We start from the raw sequence: 26,774 nt of genomic DNA, 5'->3' as shown, positions 1-26,774 counted from the left end.
TCACTTTCGCGGGAAGGGAAAATTCTGCATCATCAACCGCCTTTTTATATACTAGCTCTCATACTTTCAAGTTTCTCACTTTCACGGCATACTGCTACGTAAGTATATTTTTTGCCGGGTTAAGAATTTCAGTGATGTTCCAGGCAGTAAATTAAATTGCATCATTAACCCTTTCTAATCCTGAGCTGCTTCTGGGAGAAATTAAAGTTCAGGACTTCTCATTTTTAAAATGTTAAAAGTGCTCATTTTCAATGTTACTTAGAAGCAACATAGGTTATAATGGGTTAGTGCTGGGTCAACATAAAAGAATCGTTTGATTTCAGTAATTCGTAGGAAGGTAGAGGATGTTACATGTGATTTTGTTCTTGTGGGGGTACATCGAAAGCGTTGTTTATTGAAAAAAATCGCGACCTAAACCACTTGATGAATAGGATTAATGAAGCAATGGAAACCATTTACGAAGAAATGTTAATTTATGTTTGGACAGAATTTGCGTATCATTCGGATTTTTTTCGAGCGACAAAGGGAGCACATATCGAAATTCATGAGAACGACTATTTGAGGCGAAAATTCGGAAAATAAACATAAACTGTAGCTCCTCTGTTCAAAATTGCACCATTCTTTTATGATTAACCTGTATAGCTGATGATAACAGTGTTGCGAGTATTTTATGGTGAAATATGTTCCAGAAAAGAAATTGGTACAGTTGGTGATGTCAGCAGCGGTGATAGTTTACAGCAAACATAATTTAGCTATAAAATTGCTGTATATGTGAGTACATTGGTGAATGATGAGAACTCTATTTTATTAGAATAATTTTAATACATTTAGATTTTTCAAATCAATATTTTTACATGCAACGCAATTGGCTGAAAACATTTGGTATTGTTGTTGATTTTGGGTTAGAGCAAATTTATTTACGTTTAATCTTGAGCCATTTATCATAGAGTATTAGGGGATTTATCGTACGTGTAGCTAATGGTTTTGCCCAAAACACCTACTACTTACAGTTTTAGAGATAGTTGTATATGTTAAGTACTGTGACAAAATATCTTAGGGAGCAACTTTGCAGATTCAGAAATGTAAATTCAAAAAAATATTTTTTTAAGCGACGAAATTTTATTTTTTGGTTGTGGGGACATCTTAAAACATCCTCAACCTGTAAAATTGCTCTAGAAAACTGTGCATTGTGTGTTTGGTGGATGACCAATGTAAAATGTAATGTGAGGTGTTTTGCTTGGCCATTGGTTATCATGTAAGTAATATTCCCTTATCATCAGTTGAAATGTATTTATTGGTATGACATTTCGAGAACATAGTTCGCTTGAGTTTTTAAACTATTTAAGAATATGTTTATGCTCTCTCTTAATTCCTATAAATAAATTATAGAAGTTAAAGATTCCCGCGTTGAACCACTGCGGAGACTGTGTTTTCTCCTTGCTTTTCTTTTCCATAGTATTAGTCCCTACGATGATCAATCGGCGATGATTAAAGCAGAATAAAGATAGTATGAAAAAATTAGGAGCAGGTTATTTGATAGATCTACTTCAAGGCATCGAATTGGAACTGTGGTTATACGTAATTCACGAGAATTTCCGGTGAACCTCAAGTTTGGGAGGCTACCACCGTCTTTAAGGGTGTAATCTTGTGAATATTGGGCATTTCACAATATTAGGAACGCAGGAAAAGGTTCACCTTTACACAAGGAAAAATTGGGCTGAAGGGGGCGTGGTTTCTATCGTCTGGATGGAAGTTGTTGAAACTCTTGGGCAGAGTGAAGGAAGAGGGTATTGGAGGAGGGGCCGTCGCCATCATATCGTTCACCGTAGGACTGCCCATTCAACCTTTTTCTTTCCTCCCATCTCCATTTGACTCGCTCTGCGTTGCGACGACATGGCCGAGTAGAGTTTTAGATGGAAGGCCCCAACATTATTCCGGCCTATATTCTATCGCCCAAGGCCCTTCCAAGGAAAGAGAAAGGGGTCAAGGAGAAGTATGCATTGAGGATGAACTAATGGGAGTTTCCGCTCTGAAATACCCATTATAAAACTGTGAGCTTTTTGAAAACTGTTGTCGTCCATCGTTCAATTCAAAGTCATATTGTTTATCTTCAACTTATTTACTTTTCTTTCGGTGCGGTGGACTATATTAGAACGAAACTTATAAAAACCGAAATGTGATATTAAGATTATTTGTTGAGCGAGCCTTATGATTTTATAAGAATAATACGGCTGTGGTATTCCTAAATATGGTGTGTTTAAATAAATATGGTTAAATGTTATAATAAATATGGTTAAAAATGGGGTAAATAGATGCTTCTCAATTACCTGATCTGAGTAATTGTAAAAGGGTTAAAGATTTTTTGATAACACCCGGTGCCTTACCCGGTGCAGAACACGAGAAATATACAATGCTATTTTTTGTAATGCCTATGTAAATAAGTACCTCTGATTATTTTTTGATCTCCAAGTCAATAGAAAAAATTGAAAAAGTATTGAATTAAAACTAAGATGTGAAAATTATGCTTGACTTACCATATTCCTCTGGTGTGCTATGTTTTTAAGTTTTTGGAAAAATTATTTGCAGATTGTTAAGTTAAATGGAAATGTTATTGAAGCATGGCAGATAATTTAAAAGAAAAATAGAAATTACTTCTAAGCCACGCTTTTACGCTAAATAAGTGAATTTTTTTTTTTAACTTTGGCTTACTTCGATAAATGCATCCAAAATTCAATAATTCGACGTATTTGAAATAGCCAATTAGCAGGTTACGTTCGATGTCGAGAATTATAATAAGCTTCATAAGCTAACGAAAATTCATAGATTGTGAAAAATTTTTAATTTTTTTTTCATAATCTATGAATACATTTTACAATCTATAGATTCATCATTTTTATTTCGCAAAGTAATTATCGGGAATATTACCTTTTTCCGAAGAAAATCGTAGTAATACGAAGTGCATTTACAGTATGTCACAGAGGAGTAATGGTTAAGGGTAAGCGTGAGCCTTTGAGGCCGAGGCGATCAGTGGTGTTTGGGACGGCGAAAGCGGAAAGTGTGCTTTGGAGTTTATGGGAGGACTGGGTGTCTGAAAGTAGGTTAGATTCCACGGCTAAAGGCGAGTGAATTACATCATTCTCTGCATCTCCCATTCCATTTTTGAACTTGGCGTTTCCCTGACCGTAATTCAATCCGGCGTCTATCACAGAAATTTTACACGTGTGGTCCAAAGCATTGAAAATTATGAACAAATATTTTATTTAAAACTTTTGTGACTTCGTAGTCTGATAAATATTCATAAATTAATTTAATTCACTATTTAATTGATTACGTTGATTTGAACTTTTGTTAATTCTGGAGTCATTTCGGGCAATCATATTTTATATATCAATCTCTTCTCCCCAATATCTATCAGCACTTCTCAGCACTGATAGTATTCCTGATCATATTTTTTATATTTTAAATCGTATTGAATGCATTAAAAATTTATTATTGTTCAGAAAGCATTTACAGAAGTTCCCCTGTTAATAACTATTTTCAGTATACATAAAAATATTTTTGGCGATAATTTATTAAAATTTCAATTTATTGAATGATATAAAGATTTTCCATTTTTTCATCCCGCATAATATGAACATAGAGATATATTTTATTCAAATATTAGAAAACACAGAGGGCAAATCTTATTAAGGAATCAAATTCATCAACACTTTTCTAATTTCTGCTTGGACAATGTAAATGGTATTTGTAACATTCTTCGTCCTGAGAGTAAGAGAAGCAATTGAATTAAATACACAGAATCAGACTTTGTAAGCAATTTGAAGAATAGCTATCACATCAAGTCCTCTAGTTTGAGCATACATCTTTACTGCATTTACCATCTGTTACTTTTATTTAAGATTTTTTTCATTTTAATTTCATTTTTTTAAATTTCCATATCCTTTGCTGATTTATTTTGCGCAATCCTTGTATGACCTTACATCGCCAGCGATACATATCTGGAGTAATCTAAGCCTCCTTTTGACCGTAGAATGGGTGAAAATGCAACTTTTCACAAAACAAAAATTGGCAAACGTGAGTATACAAACGAATTTACGCTCACCGCGTGACTGCGGGATTATTCCATAACACGCACGTGCTCAATAGCTGAAGCTTTTTATTCTTCACCATCAGATCTAGATGTTTCCGGAAATCCGCCCTTGATCTGAGGATTATATTCTGTGACAAAGAAGGAAGAGCGATCTCTTCCGATGGAAATGGAACGGGCCTAGAATATTGTTTTCCACTTCCTCCTGAGTTGAGGGAGCGGGATGGCGGATTGGAGCTTTCTTTCCTCTTTCAGCCCCGCGACGAGAGAAACGCAAAATAAGGGTAGAGTTTATATATTATCCCTATATCTTCTCTCGCCATAATGCATGCAAAACGCCCCCATAGCCTAATGGACTAAGCACTTATTCGCATAAACACTTCAGCTTGCGAGTACGTCTCTCTCTCTCTCTCTCTCTCGTGTCCCCTATTTTTCTCTCTTGAGATACAGGTATCTTTTGAAGTCATCCCTTAAGAAACGCGGCCCCGTCCAATGTATTTATGGACCCATGTGGCGGTCTACCTTCCCGCGCCCATGCTTAACCCCACCTATGCGTGCCCGCCTCTCGCGACCCGGCAATATTTATGTACACTCCCCCAACCCGAGTCTCCTTCACTCCCTTTTGTGCGAGTGTCCCGGGCCGTTATTCAGCATTATTCAGTCTCCCTGTCCCCTCCTGCTGCCTTACCCTCTTTCCTTGACCCCGTTTTCAGCAAAACTGGCGACCTCCCGCTGACTTCCTCGCACCTTCCTTCCTTCCCGTCCGCGTAACCCTTTTGCCGCCCTTCCTTGAGAGAGAGGGGGAGGACTCCGCACAAACTGCCTCTGCCTACCGCGTCATCAATTTTTCTCCTTTGCATCAGTTCGTCCCATCTACTTCCCCTCACTCCGCAGCCTCAACCGACCACCGCTCTCCGCGCTCCTCCACTGACATATTGCGATGATTTCGGCAAACATTTCCACTCTCGCCTTATCCAACCTTCCTAAACTCTCCACTCCTTCGTCCAACGTCCTATCTCCTCTCGAAGGTCTCCAGTTAACGATTATTATTATTATTATTATTATTATTATTTTAATCTACCAGTTAAGGCAGTTTTACGTCGATTTTTATATAAATTACCACGTCCGGTCTGCCCGCCAAAATTGGGCATCCCTTTTCACTTCACGAATGGCATTGAGTATCGAAAGGAAAAGGTATAATGAAAATCGTTAACGTAAGAATTTCTAAAATTATCAAACATTTATGGAGGCTCACTAACTGATTCAGAGATTTAGATCCAAGGTTTGTTTAGATTAGGCTATTGGTCAGCGTGGAACTCATCCCGGAATAAAACACGGGCTTGCGAAGACTTTTTTATTTAGACGTGTCCCAAGGGTTGGAGTTTTATTATTCTTCGTGGGTATACCTTCTCAGTGAGTTCCAAAACTGTCCTATTACCATCAGCTGTAATAACGGTCGTTTAGCTGCTGCTTGTACTTTCTTTCGTACGGGTGGCACAACCGGAAGTAATTAAGAATGACTTGTGTTAGCGCGAATCGACAGGTCATAGAAATGAACATGTCTCACCAAAATGATAAGGTCTTTCCTGAAGTATAATAAGAATAGTCGGAAAAATTACTATATGCTTAAATTGCAGTAAAAACCAGGAACCAGTAAACAAGCATTTTATGAACCGCTAGAACGCATGTGCGTGTCACGGGATAAACTCACAACAGGGAGTGAAGATGGATACGTGTGTATGCTCACGTTTGCCGCTTTTGTTAAAGAAAAATTTTGTATCTTCACCCATCCCACTATCATAAAATGGCTCCAAAAAAGAGACTAAGGTTATTCCGGCTACGTATACCGCGAGGGTTTTGTAAAATAAATCGACATAATATATAAATATATGTATATAATATAATAAGTATAAGAATAAGTAAGTACGAATAATATATATATATTTATAAATGTGAAATAGAAGCTACAGATGCTAAATGTAGTAAAGATTATGTTCAAATCAGAAGATAAGTTTTATTTGATAGTTGCTTAGTTTCACCCTTCACTGTAAAGTATTTATTTCAATAGATATTTTACCTGCAAGCTGAAAATTTTAGCACCTTAAAAAAACTATAAAGTGAATTTTTTATACATTTTAATTAACTTAGCAAAAATAAGCCAATGTTTATCAATTTCGTTACATATCAATGGAGGCATATGTTATTCCAAATATGTATTGCACATACCAAGGTTTTCGTAAAACGAATCAAGAAAGGAGATGAAAATTTATCTCTAAAAAAATAATAATGATAATATTAATGTATATTTACTCCTTCACTGTTTACATTGTTTATAAACAAATAACTCGGAGCTCTAGGGAGCCTCAAAGTTACAAGAACCTGCATCGAGACAGCCTTCCGTATAAAATAGAAGCAACAGATGATAAATGGAGCATAGATGCATGCTCAAACCAGACAAGTCAAGAATGATGTACATTGTATTACGCAGTGAAGCAGAAAACTGAGAGGGAAGATGGATGGAGGTCTGTATCCAGCCAGTTCGTGGCTGGAAAGGGAAGGAGAAGTCTCTGGTGTGCTGGAGATCCGTATTCCCTCTTACCCCAGACCGTAGCTTTTCGAGCTTCCATTCCCCTTGGATGGCGTTCTTCACCTCCTTTTCCGTGTCGTCTTCTCCCTTGAAGCCCTCTTCCGCTCCACCTATTCCACGTATCACTCCCTCTCCTACCCTAATTCTCCCCACCTACTCCCGTGGCTAATGTCGCATCCAGTTTTGATGCCGTTTTCCCTAGGGATTGCGCCTCGAGACTACCCAACTATTCGGAGTTCCGGAGGCTTTCCCGTCGGAATAAAAGTGGAGGAGAGGCGTCGTAATTCTAAATAATATTAAGCAGATAAAAAAGTCCGTTTCTTCCTAAGTTGTTTTTAATTTTTTCGGTAAACGACGAAAACTCTCATCCGAGAGGAGTTTGGGGACGGAAGCTAACTCAGGAAACTGTCGCGGTGCGTCTCCCACCTGTGGTGTTCCGAGTTCCTACGGCACGGTTCTTCTTCAGTTTGCAATAGTCGACCATGCTAAGACTTGAAATGATTCAGCCAGAGTAAAGAGTTTAAGATGGAAAATTAAATCTGATAAATCTAAAGAACTAACATCAATTAAACTGTGATTAACTCCAACCGGGTGGGTAAATTGTATTAAAAAATTAAAAATTCTAAATCTAAAAGTAAGTTTCTAAACGATGCTATTTTTCTGAGAATATATTTGTAGAGACGACTAACTTCACTCTTGAAGATCAGGATTTACATTATATTTCATATAGTTAATAAAATAACCTAAAAATGCGAAATTAATTAGGATAAGGGTATTTTTTGTTTCGTTTCTAGTAGGTAACTATTATTCATAACTATAGCGATAGGTACCAAATATTTGGGAAATAAGTTATGAAATTGTAAAATAAGATGTAGCGATATTATTGTTTAAAGAGATCCTTTTTTTAAATGGCCATAGTCATAGTTTCGTTAGTTTTACGCAAGGAATGTTGCATAAATGGTATAATTCATTCTTCGCGCAGTTATTTTCAGGATAATTTCATATGTTATTTTTTATTGTAATCTTTTGCGCTTGATATAATATGTAAATTTAACTTAAAGTGACTTTTTTGGAGCTCAGCTTTTGTGTGGTGAATGTCTATAGTTTAAAAGAACGAAAAATTCTTTTGTACAATGTCATTTCATCAGAATTACTGAAATAATGGGAATTTTAAGAGGACCCCTGTATTTTTTAAATCTGGCTCATGCTCGGGCAGTATTTCCAAGCCAATGCTTGTTATAAATTATGAGGAATGTGGACTGGATATATATTTGACCACCTTTTAAAATCACGAGGAGATAATCCAAACATGCAAAGAAATGAGGATTTTATCGAAGCGTCTTACAATAGAGTATGAAAAAGGAATATTTTCACCTGCCCTTTTAAACAACTTATCATGTTACTGTATAGACTAGACTACTTATACTAACATATGTAAGCTAAGTAGGTAAACTCTTCTCGGGATTCCCACCGGGTTAAATTATCTATATTAACCAACGTTAGAAGCCCCGACTCGGGTCTCATCCTCAATTCAACATCCCTGAGGATGACCCCGAGTCGCAGCTTGAAACATTATGGATACATTAACCCGGTGGGAATCCCGAAAAGAGTTTACCCACATTGTTCGATGGGAAAGCTTCATATCATATGTGTAAGCTAAGTTGACTGAGCAACCGAGTACTATTTTTTTGCCAAACCGTAACACAGAGGAAGTCCCATGAAAAGCATTAATTTTTCCAAATGTTTTTCCGCTCAGCCGAAACGGAGATATTCTGTTTTGCTTCTCCCTCTGCACTCCGCGGACCTTTTATTTCCTTCTCCCACCACATCTACCTCAATCCCGAGTGGCCTTTTCGTCTTCCTTATCCCTATCCAGTCACACGCTTCTTTCTCTTCTTTCGCAGCCTTTATGATTAATCAGCTTATCCCTCCATTGCTATCACTAAACCCTCTCCTGTACCGCACTTTTACGTGGATTAGGGATGGGAATCCTTTGAAACTCGGATGCTTGGGTTAACTTGTTTGAACTGTTGAGAACAAGTCATTCATAGTGGCAAAGGAGACATCATTCCGAAGCCACTCTATACATTTAGGCTCTGTTAGAAAAGTAAAATAAAATAGACTCTTTGCTGAGCGGATAGACCGTGTGGACGTGTGAATAACAAGGCAGTGAGGAAGGGCGGAGGGGGAATACAATCGTTCAAGCCATCAATATGGTTTTGGAGAATCTGTCTAAGTGATAGAACCCCTCAAAAGTTTCTCTGGATATTGCCGTGTTGATTGCTGTAGGAAAACTTCATTTAGTGAATTAATGCGAAAGCTGAACACTGATAAACATGAAAACTTGCCTCAATTAAATTTGAATTAGCTTAATCCGGATGTTTATTATGTCTTCGAAAATTAAAATTTGAATACTAAAGTTCTTCACTATCCTGTCCTGGCTGAAATCATTTTTTGAGGGAGAAGAGAAAATTTCCTTCTTGGAGGCCATGATATACGTTAAAAAGTATTAAATTATGTAATAAAAAATGATATTAATTAGCTAAAGAACCGGAAAATATAACAATCCCTAAACTAGAAGGAGCTTCAATAAATAAATCGAAGCATATAACGCACTTAAAAAAATATGCATTCTCTAATAGCTTAGTCCTAGCACCCACCGCCGCACACCTATTGAGGAGACTCGCGTTTGTTTCGTAGCTGTAGAACCCTTTCAACGTTTCTTTCCCTATTCACTGGCTTTATGGACCATCAGCACGTCCCCTATTTACCTATCCCTTCAACTCTGTCCTTCACCATTTCCCTCCTTCCCCTTTTTACAATTCTTCATCCGTCCATTCTCTCCTCCACTTCTTTTTCTCCCTCCCCTTCGTCCCATCTTCCTCTTTGTGTCGTGGCCTTTAGGTATTCACCCTGGCATGTCACCCCCTCCTGCGCCCAACCCTAAGCACTTTCCCCAATCTTTCCACTTTCGCCGCTGCGTCCCACAGCATCCGCGTCCAACCCATCCCATCTCTCCCTCTCTGCCTCACTTTATCTCCGCTCGCTGTCACCTCGCCAAGGCCCAATTTACCCTCCCCCGCCATTACACCCTTTTCCTTTAATCTTGCCTCCGTATGTTTCATAACTTAGCGCTGCGAGCCTGTGCCGATAAAGCACCTGAGCAATTTTTAGTTGATTAGTGTGTGTCCATCTAATTAAGGGTGTGAATGAATAAATAAGCTGCGACAGAGACCGTGTCAAGGATGAAAAGGGGCATTGTAAATTTCACAATAGCGATCTATTTTCTTTCTTTCTTATCGTTAACCTATGCATCATGTTGGCGTGTAGCAGAATGTACACGAGAATGAAAATTCATCTTGTATCAACCAAAATTATACGAATATATAAACAAAAAATGTACTGAGCTCTAATTTAGCTCGTGACTTTGTAGATGTTTCGTTCCAGTCCATAAGTATGCTTGCGTATGTTTCGTAACTTACCACTGCGAGGGTGTGCTGATGAAGCACCTGAGCAATTTTTAGATGATTATTGTGTGTCCATGTAATTAAGGGTGTGAATGGCTAAATAAGCTTTAACGGAGACCGTGTCAAGGATAAAAAGGGACATTGTAAATTTCACTAAAGCACTCTCTTTATTTTCTTAAGGCGTTGTTAACCTTAGCATTAACATTAACACGTACAGGTTGCTGCATGAAAAGTGTGCATTGGCATGAAAATTCTCCGTACAACAACCTAACTTGTACAAATGTATGCACAAAAAATATTCCTGGCTCTAATTTGATTTAATTACGTTCCGTTCCATCGAAATCATTTATTTAATCGCACATCAACTTGTACGTGTTAATGTATCGTCAAACCACGCCTAAACGACTGGTGTTATCATATTCCGTGAAGGCAGATATTGTATTTTCCTTATCTTCAAGGTCAATTTCGTGAATTCGATAGCTTCAAGTTGAGCGTGAAACATTGCGTGATATATGCTCAAGCGTTCGAGTAAAGGAGAAGCTGGTGTGTGCATATCTAAAATGAGAATGCGAGAAGCTGGCATGATACTTGATTGAATTGATCATTGAATAAGCCCTCTTTTGCTATGTAGGAGCAAAGGAAGATGACAAAAAAACTCAGGGCCAATTTGATATAAATTTTGGAAAATCTCCCGTAATTTAAATATTTTTTCTAATTGAAACACATTTTCCTTCTTTCTTCAATTATGACCATGAGCTTGTTGGCCTGGAAGTGAGAAAATTTAAAAACGGTCCTTCTGCTACACTGAAAATATATTTGCAAAATTGTATCTTTTACTATTTTCTGTATTCATTCTCGTATTTATTAGAGTTATTATTCATTATCACTATAATGTACCTTGTCGGTATTAATTTTTTTCGTGAATACTATCTTAATTTTAAGGCAAGAAGGCATAAGTAAAATTTCCGCGCATAAGACGCGATTTAAGGCCGCATTGGCATAAATTATCATTATATATTCATTGACCAGTTTAGTATCTATTTTATCCTCATTTTTGCAATATCTAATAAAATTACTCATAGTTACTGTTTAAAAAATACTTTATCACAACCGCTTACTCCTTATTTAAGTAAATACACTACGAAAGAGTAGTAACATGCTTTAATTATTTTTTCGATGCCCAACTTGGTATGAGCGATATTTTCTACGAAAATGTATGTTGTATCCATAAAGTATTTTTTTCCTTTCTATTCACCCGTGTTCTTCATATTAATTGGGACCCTTCATAACTCACGAGGGCGTAAGTAATTTAATGAAAAAGTTTGTTATCAATTTAAAGTGCTTTTTCCCCCACCAGCTCCGTCGTTCGCTCCCTGGTTGGGCTGCCTCCGACCCACGAACGCGTATTATCTCCTTATGCTACCTCCACGCCACTACCGCTCCTTCCAACTCGCTTAAATCCCTTGGAACCTGCAGTTATCCTCTTTCCCTCATCCGCGCGCATAACTCCCGCCCTTATCAGCTCCCAGCGAGGGTGCAGTCTCCCCCGCCTAATACTCCCTCGCCCTTCGACGCTCACAGGTGCGGCAAGGGAATGAGGGAGGTGCTAGAGTGTATGTGTGTGTGTGACAGTAGTGCGATATCTCGTGCGGATTACCACGAGCGCAAAGTGTTTCGAGAGAAAATGAAAAAAAAGGGGTTGGTAAAAAAAAGAGATTCTAATGTAGGTTTTCGCGGCGTTCAGGTTTGCAGTCGGGTAGATTTCCGGGTTCCGTCCTCGTTGTCATTTTGATGGCGACGTTTCACCTACTATGCTTTAGGTTACCTCAGGCCATATCAAAAGTCAGAAAAGGTCAGAACAAGGAAGAGATGTTTGTGTTGATTTTAAATAAATTATTTATGTACAGTACCATCTTTATTTTCTACATATAAATTTAAATTTATATATAATAATTAAAATAAGAATATAAATTTGGTATCCATAATGTATCTCCTTCTTTCTTACTGAATTTGATGTTTATTCATTAATTTCGTCAGGTTCTAAATGATGAAAAAATCTTGCCTAGCCAACGTATGCTTTCTTTATACAACATCCGCAGAATATAGGCAAGAACACCACGGAATACATATAAAAAATGGATTACACAAAAATTAGGCACAATAAAAAGGGATGCATGATAACAGTTTAATAAAGCCGATACCGATGAAGAAAGTCCGAATATGTGGAGAGGTTATCAGGACTGAAAAATGATGCTGAAGCTATTATCAGTTTTAGTGTTGCGTAAATTAGAAAGTGACTTACGGCAAAATATTGATCTAATCACTTAAAAGTTATTATTACTTTCTTTTGCTAAAGCAGTGGAAGGATGATGGGAACTTCTGGAGTGATGGATATAGGGTCATAAACAGTGGGGGGAGAAAAGTCAACGTGGGGTCGCGGGAAGTTGGTAAGCGTGTGATAGGTATACCAGATAAGTGATAGGATTTTGGTGTTGTTGATTTGGAAATTGTGGCGCGACCCACCAACCTTATGGTGATTCAAGCTTACGTGGCCACTAGCGATGATAGGGATGAAGAAATAGTTGAGGTGTACGAACAGCTCTAGAAAATAATTACAGAAACTCCGAATAAGAAACATTGGCTGCGTTGACTATAGAAGGATAACAAATCCATGAATAATGGAAGAAATGATAAAAGAAACAGAAGAAAGAAGGAAGTGGAAGAATGTGGACACAGTGCATGGACAAAGGATGCATGGACAAATAAATAACTGATTATGGTGTGTTATTATAGGGGCAAGGGAGTCTTGGTGGAAAAGACAGTGTAATGAAATGGAAAAGTTATAGAAGGAAGGGGAGGTAGGCGCTTTGTAATGTGAAGTCGCTATCAGGCGGCAAGAGAGGGCAAGGGATATCAAAAATTAAGGCTAAAGATTGAAGGATAGTTACCTAGTGAGAAGAGCATGATTGATATGAAAGATTTTAAAGAAACATTTAGTGAGGAGTTTGACCTAGAGTGCAACGCTTTACGGTGCAGAAACGTTGACACTTAGGAAGGAGTAGGAGAGAAGACTGGAGGCGTTGGAGAAGTGCGTGTGGAGAGGAATGGAAAAGGTGAAGTGAGCGGAGAGGAGGAGGAACGACGAAGTGCTGGACATGGTGGGTGAGGAGAGGCAGCTTCTGGATGAGATACGAAGTAGAAGAAAAGAATGGATGGAGCGAGTACTTAGCGGGGAGGGGATGTTGAAAACTGTGTTGGACAGTAGAATGTTAGGTAAACAAGGGAGGGCAAGAAATAGAATTGAATTCTTAGATATTATGAAAGGGAGTGGGCCTTATAGTGAATTGAAGAGGGAAGTACATTAAGCAGGTGGAGTGAACTTCTTCAGTACTCCATGGAAACCTATCTTAAAACGAGCTGAATTTTGATTCCCATAGTCATTCCTGAGTAAAATCCTGGTGAATAGTATTCAATACTCGTATTTGTGCCATCGAAAAAATTGTGGAGCCAACCAGTGACGGATCCAGGATAGGGACAATGGGGGGGTAGGGGTTTCAAGTAGGGGTTAAAATTCCAGCAGTAGTGGAGTCAGAAAAATTACCATTCTATCTACTGTAAATTGGATACCCAAGGGGGGTATTGGATACCTAATAATTGGATACCTAAGGGGGCTATAGCCAATAGGTCCCACAAAATTGTATTAACTTTCGCGTAATGGGCTTTCTATGGCTTACGCCTCTTGATATTCACTGTAGACCTGCTTGATGGGAAAGCTGAAAGTCGTGAGTAGTCATTCCCATCGGGTGAGATACAAGTATTACATTAGAGGATTCGCAAGCCCGTCGCTACAATTTGTATCACTCGACAGAGCTTCTCATGAGTGCCATCTCAAAAACGTCTAGTTACGAGCTATGGTAGCTCGAAAAAGCAGTATTTTTCAAGTTCCCATATTAAATTATCCTAATATTACCGTCAAATATCTCAAAAACGGCAGATGGGAATCCCTTTTTCTTTTGAAAATGTGTCTTTGAAAGAAAATGTGACCAAAGTTTCATACAATTATAACTTTTATCAAGGCGCTCTATCGACGAGGCATATCATAAATTATGGACCGTTAGGTCACAGGAAAAAATATAGTCATTTTAAACACATTTTATGGGCACATTTAGTTAGCTAGCAACCTACTTCACTTCTATATTTAATCGCCGTTCACTTCTAAGCATTTTTCGTATCAATGCGCCAGGTTCTTTCATCCCTATGTATAGAAGCAGAGTTGGACCAATTGTACTAAGCCACAGGCTCACACTGCTGTCAAAGCCAAAAAGAAAATTCAAGATTCCGTTGGAAACTATTTGGCCAGCCACCGTATAGTCCTGACCTTGCACCTAGCGACTGTTTTCTCTTCTTACATTGAAAACAGTGGCTCAGGGCATATGGTTTCAAAAACCGAAGGGGAACTCAAGAACGGCGTTGTTAGTTCAGCTTTTAGGCGGCGAGCTTCTATGCAGAGGGGTTAAAGAAGCTGGTGCATCGGTACGAAAAATGATTAGAAGTGAACGGCGTTTATGTAGAGACGTGAAGTAGGTTTGCAGCCAACTAATTGTGCGAATGAAATGTGTACCATATGGATATATTTTTTCCTGTGACCAAACGGCCCTTACTTTATGAATATTTTTCGTACTTTAACACTTGTTATCCTGTAGTCTTCCGTGGCTTTCTTGCTTAGATGGTCTCTCCATCTTTGGGGTTCTCACCGCGTTGTTTATCATAGGATTACAACAGTTTCACCCGGATTCCACCAGGCGTCTTCAGGTCAAAGTGCCGATATCGGTATTTTCGCCGCGTTTTTGTAGCCCTCATTCCTCCTTGCTGCGTTGTGAATGTCTGGATTCTCTCGCTGCTGTGCTGTCATTGGCCGGTTTCTGAAACACTGTCTTCCACTGTATTCATTAAATAGTATCCGTATTCCCCGTCATCAAATTACTCGCCTACGAGTCTTTTCTACGTCTTAACCTCCTTCAAATAACAGTTCTACAATTATTGTTTCTGATTTTATTGTATTAATTAAATATTTGCTGTTGTGATATTTTCATAAAAAAGGTAAATAATGAAGAAAAAAATTAAAAATTTCAAAATAAAAAAAACAATTATTAATAAAAAATGTATAATAACAGTAATGATAATTAATGCGCCCTTTTAAGAATGGCAATATTAAAAAATCCTTTTAAATTCTGTTTCTAATTTTCATTTTCACACAAAAAACACTACAGACGACAACAGAACATATGCGAGAGTCAATTTTTGGTACTTTTGTTATCTGACTGGTTGAGGTGAGATTGGCTCACCGGCACAGTTTCTACGTTCGCGCCTTCGGCGCTGTCATTGCGTGAAGACTGTTGAATTCTTTTTTATGTCATCGTAATTTCGATAGACTCCCTTATCAGACTGGGATAATATCTTTTATCTTTTGCGATGATATTGGCTTGGAGGAATGCAGGTGAAACTGTTGTCACGGTATGGTATTTGGAGGAGGCAACCGCTGAAGTCATTTGCGCCATGAGGGAAGGGTAGGTGAGGAAGGGTGGAGAGAAACCCGGCGTCGGTATTAGCCTGCTCTTAGTGAAAGGCGCCAAGGGGACCACGGCTTAACTTCCCATCCGACGAGTGTTGCGCTTGAAATGTCCTCCACTCAACACTCAAGCAGTGATCGGGCAGTCTCTAAAAATTATCTGCCACCACCGGGATTTTAACCCGAGCCGACGAGGTGGGAAGCCAACATTCTAGCCACCACACCAACCCGATCCCTATAAAAATACGAATAAATTTGGAATCCCTTGTTGTCACCGTACGGCAAATAATGCGGTGAGAATCCGAAAGATGAAGAGATATTCTAATACTTTAACACTTTATATTCGAAGTTAATCAACTTTTTTCCGTACTTTCGTCAATAACTCATGATTAGAGATACGTGAAAATCGCACTTTCATTTCTATATTACCGCACTTTCAATAACTGTTTATCGCATTTTATAGCGTCTATTTTTTATTTTCATAATGAGGTAGATGACGATAAAATGTAGTGAAACACAGTTATATGACAAAATACAGAATATTTTAAATAATTATGTTGTCGAACAATAATAAATTAAAGAATAAGACATATAGCGGCGGAGGTGTAGCTTGACCGCGCCCACTTGTAGTTCGCGGCCGCGTAGAGTCCCAGCTAACTAGCAGCTGGCCAGTCGCGCACATGCTTTAAGCGGTGAGTATCAGCGGAGCATTTAAACTGCGCTCGGCACAAAATGTACGAATTTTGCCGTCGAAAAGGCAAATTTGCGTAAAAATATCACAAAATTTCAGTCATCGCATCCATGTCGCATTTATTTGCGCACGTCGCATTTATATCGCATTTATCGCATTTGCGATTTTCACGCATCTCTACTCATGATTCAGCTCCATTGAGAGGGATTGGACAGATTCTAGTATACGGCCCCGAAAGTTGGCTGGTGGAGGATGTGTGGTGATGTGGGAGGGAGTTGTGCAGGGTTTAGAGTTGAAAGCTCCTCCCTCCCTCAATGCGATGCAATCTGCGCTGGGACTCCTCTCTCGAGCCGCTTCCGAGTGGTCCCTCGGAGAGGCGACTGCGGCGATGAACGATTCGCGGCCACTCGTCCTTTTTATCGCGGGGATCTGCAGGATTTTTAAAGGCTAAGGAGTCGAGGGTTAAGTATGAACGTGGATGATGTAGAGAAAAGGAATGAGGCCGAGCTGCCCGATGAGGACTTGAGGATTCAAGCTCCAGCTCGTAGAAAAGGATGTGTGTCGATATCAGTAGCAGACGTCTGCGGGAATAGTCTCTTTCTTTTTAAACCATAAGCATTAAGAATTTATTCATCTCCATTTGAAATACAAAAAAATGCTTGTAATTTTAATTGTACGGATAAATAAATTTTTTATTATTCTAACATTAAGCCTCGTTCTAAACAACTTTGTTATGGGTTTGGCTGTAGGTCACATGGGTTTTTATGCAAGAAAAATTTCGTGGTTTGAGTCATGATAATGTAACCTATTGAGATGAAATTCTCGAGTTATACGTTAATTTAGATGTATTTTTGGGGTACTAATGAGACGTGAGACAGGGTCTGGGTATTATTTAGCAAACTACTTGTCTTACCCTTGGCTCTCATAAATGGTAAATTATTTCAGAGAGGGCCTTGCTTGCCGGGAATAAGAGTCTGAAAAATCATTCCGAGTATTGTTACAGCTTCATTAGATGGCTGTACACAGTAGCGCTGGTAGTCACACTTTTTGTCGAGCGAGTTATCATTACTTTATTGTTAATGCTATTCTGAGAGGAAACCTATTTTCACTAGGTGTCCCGGCTACCTAGTTCATGTAAATGGCAATTTTTGAAAGCGCCAAAAACCAAGTTACCTTGATTTCGAGTTAACTTTGAACTCGATAACACTGATATTAATATTATGAAAATATTGAAACAGGGATATACAAGAATTGCCATGAGAAAAAATTCCCCTGGACCGGGAATCGAACCACGGACCTTTGGCTTTGCGGGCCAATACGCAGACCACTGCTATCGAACCAAAAAGGCCCGGAATGCCAAGTTCCGAGGTTCGATTCCCGGTCCGGGGGAAATTTTTCTCATGGCAATTCTTGTATATTTCACCGCCGTTCACGTGGCAGGGTTAGAAATATTACACTTACCGCTTTGCGCGGCTTTAGCGCAGGGTTGAGGCTCTCAACCGGTTGTGGCTTCTTGGAAGTCCTTTCTCCCTCGCGTTGCCATCCTTGATGGACCGCGAGGGCCTAACACCTTGTGCCATGAGCCTCGGTATAATTGCCATGGGAAATAAAGAACCTCGATAGCGTAGTGGTAGGCGCAGTGGCCCGGAAAGCCAAAGGTCCGTGGTTCCATTCCCGGTCCAGGGGAATTTTTTTCTCATGGCAATTCTTGTATATTTCACCGCCGTTCACGCGGCAGGGTTAGAAATATTACTCGAAACAGGGATTTTTAACGGAAGAGACATCACGCGGCCAACACTGCCACCGCATAAGTCTTTTTGCAACGGATACAATATGATCGCTGCATGATTGCCTGCTTTCAAGTTCTCTCCCGCGACTTTTCATCTCAGGCGACGACATGTTTCGCAAACGTTGTAGTTTGCTTCTTCATGTCCGAAGTGTAGGATGCAGTTGGTGATTTCCTTATATACCTTTCCTTCAGCCGAGGGCCGGTTCATTTTGGTGCGCTTTCTTGTTTTCGCATATAACTGCGCATTTCCAACAGCTGAGCAGAGTTTAGCCGTCTTCTCCATTGAAATTATTTGGGTTTACTCGTTCTATTAGTAGTGCTGCGCTGGTTCTCTGTAAAATCCTCTTCGTCTTGTTTGACTGAATGTGGTGCTTGATGACGACAAACGGTGGTATGACGTCGTCATTCCTGTATCTTTCGAGAAAAGCCAAAGACGAAACACTACATTCAGTCAAACAAGGCTAAGAGGATTCTACAGAGAACCAGCGCAGGACTACTGAAATAACGAGTAAACCTAAATAATTTCAATAGAGAAGATGGCTACACACTGTTGGAAATGAGTTTTCAGCGAAAACAAGAAAGCGCACCAAAACGAACCGGCCCCCGGCTGAAGGAAAGGTACTATATAAGGATCATCACCAACTGCATCCTACACCTCAGACCTGAAAAAGCAAACTGCTACGTTTGCGAAACATGTCGTCGCTTGAGATGAACAGACGCGGGACAGAACCTGAAAGCAGCCAATCATCGACAACACTCCGCGGAAGCCTTCTTTCAATGATCGCTGCATATTCAAGGTGCATTCGTACGAGTGCGGAATATCGCCTTTCTTCTACTTTCTCATCCGAAAATCTTCCTACGGTACGCTTGTCGAATCCTAACTTCTTCAGGGCTATGCCGCAAATATTCCTTAAATGTGCTCTCCACGAGAGGTTACGAAGTACTCCCATGTACTACTCTTCGTCTGTTGTCTTTATATCAATATCGAAATATTGTTGGAGAACAATGAAGAGCTAGAACTGTAGAACTATAAATTCATCGGATTTAAGTGATGCCTACCTGTTTGACCTGGAGGAGTCATAAATTTACATATCGGGGAAATGAGGTCACTTCCACTCCCTCACAACAGGCTTCTCCTCTGAAAAAAGAAAGCCCTCGTCTGAGGTACTTGGGGAACTTTTTTTTATCTTGGCGCAAAGGATAGTGAGAGTAGGGTCACGTTCTTCAAAGTTAGCCAGCCTCTCCATATCAATATTCTCTCGCCGTCGACGGAGCCACAAAGCCTTGCGGAAAGTTAGAGGGGGGAGGCATTCGAAAGCAAAAACGTCAGCGGAAGAGCGAGGATGCTTCTCCTTGCTCCTGTCATCGTAAAGCTAGGATTTAACTATGGTTATTCAGGGGCTTCAATGGTAGCTTATGGTAAAATTCTTCTAAGTTGCGAAAATTGAGGTGTGCCTTTCTTTAGGATGCTCTTTTTGTGAGAGCCAGACGTAAAGAGAATTAAGTAAGTAATGACCCGCCAAACTTCAGGTTTCCATATCGAGGCGGCAATATTTTTCTCCTCATAAAGAGGAAGTACGAGACGTGACTAGGTTTTCCTTTCGTAAATGATACTGCACGAGCTCATTTCCCACAACGTATGATTCAGCCTGTTCAAAGCTATGATGGTCATCCTGTTTTTCTGTTTTTTTTTTTCTGTCGGTGAGTTCTTTTTTAATAATTTCCTTTAATATTACCTGCAGAAAACATCTGTTTATCAGTTTTTTTCCATTTAGGTTAGCCAAAATGTGTGATCCAGCATTTAAAACTTTTGCATTGTATTGAGCAATTTAGGGGTCGTGGTAATATTGACATCTCAATTTGTTTTCTACTCTTGTTTGGGAAAATTTGACAAAATAGTAACAGTGAAAGTTTATTTCAGTGCTGCACGGCACTAAAACGAATTTTTCCGGTGATTGCTAAGGAAATTAGGTTTAGGAACATAGAGTCATTTTGAGATTCCAAGTTGATGAGTTAAGAGGCAATCAAGAGGTTAGGTTATAATGGGTCATAATCATGTATAAGATGGCGTAAATAATTAGCCATTGTATCTGCCGGTTTCTATACATTTATTGCTTCTCGTCCGTGCGCTACGGGAAAGGTTCATTTTAGCCACTTAAGTTATCGAATACCGCGCATATAAAATTCCATAAAAAAAATTATCTCTCGTTAAGTCTATGCAATGAGAAAAATAGTTAATTTGTTAACCATAAGGTGCTACATTCTAAACTACGATATTCGGTTATTTTTGGCTGGCTAAACTTATGCCACGGTGCCAGTGGCATAATTTTAGCAAACAGTTACAGTTGTCTAACATTAAATGTGGTTCATTGATGTCCTGCTTTCAAATATATCTCTCAGATAGTAAATATTTTATTTGTTATGGTTATAACTTCTTTAATTTGGTATTGTTGATTTTATCCTAAAAAATTATAAAAATACTGGTATATTGAGTTTGTAGTTTTCCTAACCTCCGGAGAAACGTGCTACCTAGCCCGAGTGCCAAGTCGTCCTAGTTCACTTGATCGGCAGGTCAGCAATCCGTGACTTGACTATTTTCAAGTTATATAAAAGTCTCAAAACGCGATATTTAAATCAATTTATTCAAGGTAAAAATCCATACCATGTTATTCAATGACTCTGTATGCTTCCATACTTTATTTTGCGGCAAAAAACGATACAGGATATCTCTTTATGACGAACTGGAATTGTCGAATCCAAATGAGATCTTAAAATGAAATAATATTTAAGTGTGAAAATTCATTCCTTACCGTGGTTGTTGTGACTTAAATACACAAATTAATTCCTGACTCTCTCCGCTTAATTAGATAAGAACCTGCTTGCCCTGCCTACCCGCCTGCTAAAATAAAATACTAGGGATGGGACGTTAACATAGTCGAATCATCGAATACCTCGATTAATGAGCTGTTGACACTGTTCGATATTCGATGACACAAGTTATCAATTATTCGAATTTCATATACACAGCACAGATAGTCCTCCAGCCATTGATTCAATTTAAATCCGTTGTCAATGGTTGGGTCTTACATGAAGGTTTTTTTCCATATTTGGCTGGTTCAATTCTGTAGTTTAATATTTTTACGAAAACTTATCATCGAAAAATAACCATTCGATTAAGCGTTAAAATACGTATAATCCTGGTGACTGCACGAGAAAAACACTAAGAAGAATGCATGTATACCTGCAAATGCACGCGCGAAGGCTGTTCCTTTACTGAGTCCCTTTTGCATGATCAAAATTAGGTTTTACATATTTTTATTTTAAAGTTACTGACAATTTTATATTTAATATTAGGTTTTCATAGAATGCAGTAAAGCAATACTAATTATATAATCTTCAATACACATATTAAAAAGAGCAACTGCATTGCGGTGCTTCATGTGCGCAAGTTTGATGAAATCGTGGATGACAGTTGCATCAGGATTTGGGAGCCATATTGAAGTAGAATGACTTGCGAAGCGTTCAGCATTTTTAATTTTAATTTTCATTTTTATTTGAAATAGGTGGAAAAATGCCTATGGAGTAATGCGGTTTTCGATATTCGAGTGAGGTATTCGGAAAACAAAGTATTCTTATTCGATATTCGCATTAGATAAAAATGCTATTCGAACCATCTCGACAAAATACTTGGGAGTTTTTCAGTTATTCCCGTATCTTTCTTTCCGTATTTCCTGCAAACAACGGCTATTTTAGGGAAATTATATTAAGAAGACCCTTTTCGAATAAACACTTGTCAAAGTCAGTGGTGTGTTTCGTATTTCTGTGGATGGGTGATTGACGACCGGTAAAAAAGAGAGTGGGGATGTCCTGTGGCTTTGTCCTGATTGACTTTGCCCTCGCCACGTGACTTGTCCGAGTTTACCGCTGCCGGTCCCCAAAGTAAGGCGGTGTGAATACGATCCCTTTGTGTTGGGCTCGCGGATCGGCCCCGGGTGTGCAATTGCCGAGGCAAGGGGTTGGCATCAGTGTTTGTACAGTGGAGGCAACCAGTGTGGCAAGATCCGCGCGAGGATACGGTCCGAGGCGGGATGCTGATATTTTCGCCTAGGATACAGTGTCAGATGTGAGTACACCAGCTTACGAACGGATATCTATCATAGCCTAGCGGGTTGAACACAAAGCGCTACCGAGTATCGGCTACCGAGCTGGCTAGTAGCATACAAGTTAGTAGTTCTTAGTAGCTCACTTAGAAGAATCCATGAATACCATATCATAGTGGGCGACTTAAAGGTCTTCGCAGCCGACTAAGTTAGTCGCCCTACTAGCGTGTTTTAGCGGGAATCTATGAATACGGCCGATAGTGTTTTACGTATCTTTGCAACGAACTGAGTCACGTTGTTTTCATAAGCTTTATTGCGTCTACACAATTTAGGACATGGTGGTCTACGGTTTGATTCCTGATTCAAGGTAATTTCTCCCATGAAAATATTGAGGACACGATTTTTCGTCGAAAAATGGTGGAAAATTATATAATTCATAGTGAGAACAGATTTTGGTGCGGGACCTTCGGAAAGATAATAATAAAAAAAATATTTCTGTGTTCCTTTCTTTTACAGAATCCTTCAAGAAATTTTCGAAGTATCGAGAGTCTTTTACGTGAACTGAAGAATAATCTAATAATCTTAATTATCTGATAATCTAATCTTAATTATCTAATAATCTAATTTTACGTGAACTGAAAAATCTAATATAAAAGTTCCCCATACCACTCATATCTGATTTGGCATTTTTATCCCCTTCTCCTTAAACAATATCAGAGAGCTATTATTCTGATACTAGCTCGCACGTACCCCATTTTGAGGAAAGTTTACCCGTAGTGCTATGTTTTAATGCCTAATTATTAAACCGACTTTCCTTTTCTTGAATTTATTGCTTAAATCAAACTCATACTGGGTCCAGACTGAATGAGACATGGATTAGTATATTCACATGATCACATATCTGCATTGATAGTCATTTGAGTGACTTCTGTTTCCATTGGAGCCTGAAGGTTTTATTCGTATATTAATTTTTTAATTCGATCACTCATTGTAGTTATCATAAGTTTATATAAATAGGTAGGAAAAATAATTCCTTGCATCGATTGTTGTAGGCTAGTTTGTTGGTATACAGTAACTGGATTTTAAATTCAGCTTTAATTTTACGACAGCACAAAAAATATGCATTTATCTGTTTTTAGCTCTAAGTATTTGTTCATTATGTCAATGGCTTTACATAATGCTCGCAAACCTTCAACCCTCTAACTTTCTAGAAAGAAAGTTGAGCAATTTTGAAAAAACATTTATATGTATATATTTTTTCATTAGTGAATAAGATAAGAAAAATACATTCACGATACGGTATTTTAATGACCTCCTTCACATAAATCCTGGTTTCAGCCATTCATTTACCAACCGGTGTGCCGTGTTTGCTGGTGCGAACGAAAATAATTGTCTAACAACTGTTTTGGCACTGCTCAACACTAACTGAAGATATTGCGTCCTTTCATAAATATTTAGCCAATTTCCCGACCCAATGGAAGGATTCCAAACCAATTTGGACAATTCTCGTCGGCTATGTTCCCCGGGAAAGTGGACCAATTCTTTTGAGATTTCTGATCTCGAGGAAAGAGGTTGTTTGTGGGGGGGTGGGGTTGAGGAGGATTGTTATTTTTTGCTCTCTTTTTGAGGCGACATTCCCACAGCGAAGGGGTCAAGAGAGGAAGAAATGAGATGGAAGTGGAAAAAAATAAGGGGGTTTTCTTCCTCCGGAGGAGCAAAACTTGATTTCTCTCCCCTCCCTTAAGCTTTATTATATTTTTCGACATAACCGAGTTCCCACAGTGCGGAAAATTGGTTAGCAGAACTAAAAGGAATGCTAAAGGGTGGAAAATGCTTTTCTTATTTTCTCATTTTTTTTCTTAAGGGTCAGAGGGTAGATTGTTGGGTGGTGTGCACCAGTCCGGTTGCTCGGACTTCCATATCGGAGGGGGAACCTAACTGAGGGCCTTCTCTCTACAATATCGGACTGTGAGTGTGAGGGAAAGAGGAAGGGCAGGAATTCTTTCTTTTCTCTTGGGTGGGAAAGGAAAGAGGGTTTGAGAATAGGGAAGGACAAAAGGAGAATAGGTTTGGAGTGGGTAGGAGGGACGTTAAAAGGGCTCCCACTCGTTCGCTATGGGATGGGGTCACGGACATGGAAGGGAACATTAAGGGAGGGGCGTGGTCCCTCCTAATTGGGAGGGTTGGCGAGGAAAGAGCTTTAAGCCCAGAGAAAACCCCTTTTCCTTCCGTTTTGCCATTCTCTCACTCAACCCCTCCTCCTCCCCCCCTCGCGCAATTTTTTCTCCATCCAGGGCTCTTCGTTGATACTTCCGCACGAATTTTTGGCCGTGGAAGGGGATGATGATGGCTCCGTATATCTCTTGTTTGCTCATTTGTTTCTTTCTGTCTGTCTAGTCTCTCGCCCGTTTTGTCTCTAGAGTCCGATAACGTGGGCCCTCCTTCATTTCGAATGGTAGCCCAACAGCGGCATTTTTTTTAAACCGTCAATATCCTAAAGGAAGCTAAGTCATGGAATTTTTTACTCCTCCTCTATATATGTTAGTGTAGTACATTCATGGGTAATTGGTTGTGTTAATTTCGACTTTCCGTCTTAATAATGGGATACGATTTACCGCCAGCGGCTAACACAGAGTCAGAATGCGAGGTTTTACAGATGAATGATACCTTTTTGAGTTCAACAATCGGCATGATTCTGTCCATCTTTCAACCACCTCCTTCTCTCATATATTGGATGATGAGTTTAATGCTCTAACGCCTGAATTCGTTTTAATCGGTACTGTGATTCAGTTTTCAATGCATGTGTGTACCATTGCATTCCTAAAGGTAGTTAAGTAATCATTTTACTCATTTAAGAGCCTCTGTGTATGCTGCTGTAATACATGGATAGCTTTACATTAGTTTTCCTTAGCTTTTTTAGCATTAGTTTTGTACATTTGGCCCTTCTGCCGTTATAATGGCGTTTGATTTTCCGTCGACGGTTAACATAGCTCTTTGAGTTCAACAATCGTCCTTATTCAGTTCCTCTTTCAGCCACCCCCTCCCTCATATGCTAGAATGTTTATAGGGCCTTAAATGTACTTGTACTGGTCCATATCGGAGGATGATACGAGTGATGCTAGAATGTCTGAATCCCCAAAATGTTACAGAGGTCATTTCTATCGTAGCTTGTGTAATAAGGAAAAAGTTTCCTTCTTTTATGATTTTACCTACAATTTTACCATTTTCATCGGCATGAACCTATTTATTTTCTACAGTTATTGTAATCATCATATTCATGTTTCAATAACTTCTTATTAGCTCTCGTTGTGTGTACGATATAATACAGTATTTGGCCAAAGCAATGAAGGGCATTATTTTACGCCAAATTACACCTGGTATTCTTCCTAAGAAAGTTTATACAAAGTTATAAATGGTAAACGGGTCAAAGAAAATACTTTATTGACGACTGGTATCTTCTGCTGAATAAATCTTCACAGGATTTCTTCGAAGCACAAACATTGCCCCTCGGTCCTCAGAGGGGTACAATTCATCCATATCCTTTCCAAGATATGTAGGCTAGGGCGGATCGGAAAAATCGATTTTTTTCAAATCCATCTGGCCCATTGAAAAAAAGTTGTGGGACCGATCAAAAATAAGGCCTGAAAAATTTGAGACCTGTAGGTGAACCCCTGACCCTCGCTCAAATGCAATTTAGGGTGGGAAGGTCGAAATTCGAAAAATATAGTATTTTATGGTCATTTCCTATAGATTTTGCCGAGTTACTGCCCTTCTAGGGCAAAACTTTCGTGCATTTTGACGTATCTGCCACCGTTTAGCCACAAAATGCCTAATTTGAGTCCGCGCCCGCGGAGATAATATTCCAACGCCCACGCAGCGTCGCGGATACAAGAGCCGCAGGCCGATCCCCTCCCCTCCCCGCTCACTTCTACCCCTCCCACGACTCCAATACAGCAAAATGCATCCCGCGTATACTGCTAGGAGGTCATTTATCTTTGATAATATAAATCGGAAGATGGTAGAAGGTAATAAAGGAAGCTTAGTGAGACGACTTGTCCCTTATTAGGCGCCTCGTCGGGGTTAAACAAATCGATGTTACCAACTTTTAGAGAAGTGATGAAATATTTTTAGATCCGAGAACGCAGGAAAGGAGCCTACGGTCCATGAAAAGGCCTCTCGAGTGGCTATAAAGGTGTGCGAACTATGGTGACCCTTCCCTTCCATTATGTGTGTGACTAAATGATTTAGCGGTACAAAAGGAAGTACTAAAACTTACGGAAAATGCGAAAAGGCCAAACGTAGGGTTTTTGCTTAAGTACAAACCTGAAGCACTTTGGAATGAACATTTGAAATTATGCGATATTTTTGCGTGTAAGTGCAAGAAGGAGCATAATGTTCCCCCCAATGAAGAAGTATGTTGAGAGACCAGCGGACGAAACTAAAGATGATGGCTGCAGAATTGAGTCCTAAAGAAACTCGACAAC

General features: G+C 39.3%; 1 protein-coding gene across 1 annotated transcript in view; it reads right to left on the bottom strand.

Annotated features, from left to right (window-relative positions):
• LOC124161306 (acetylcholinesterase-like) overlaps positions 1-26,774 on the bottom strand; it is a 443,431-nt gene that overhangs the window by 303,154 nt on the left and 113,503 nt on the right. The gene's annotated exons all lie outside the window — the stretch shown is intronic.

The sequence above is a fragment of the Ischnura elegans genome, chromosome 6, assembly GCF_921293095.1.
Source record: "Ischnura elegans chromosome 6, ioIscEleg1.1, whole genome shotgun sequence".
Classification (NCBI taxonomy): domain Eukaryota; kingdom Metazoa; phylum Arthropoda; class Insecta; order Odonata; family Coenagrionidae; genus Ischnura; species Ischnura elegans.
The sequence above is the reverse complement of the archived record's forward strand: the minus strand, read 5'-3'. Positions and strand labels throughout refer to the sequence as shown.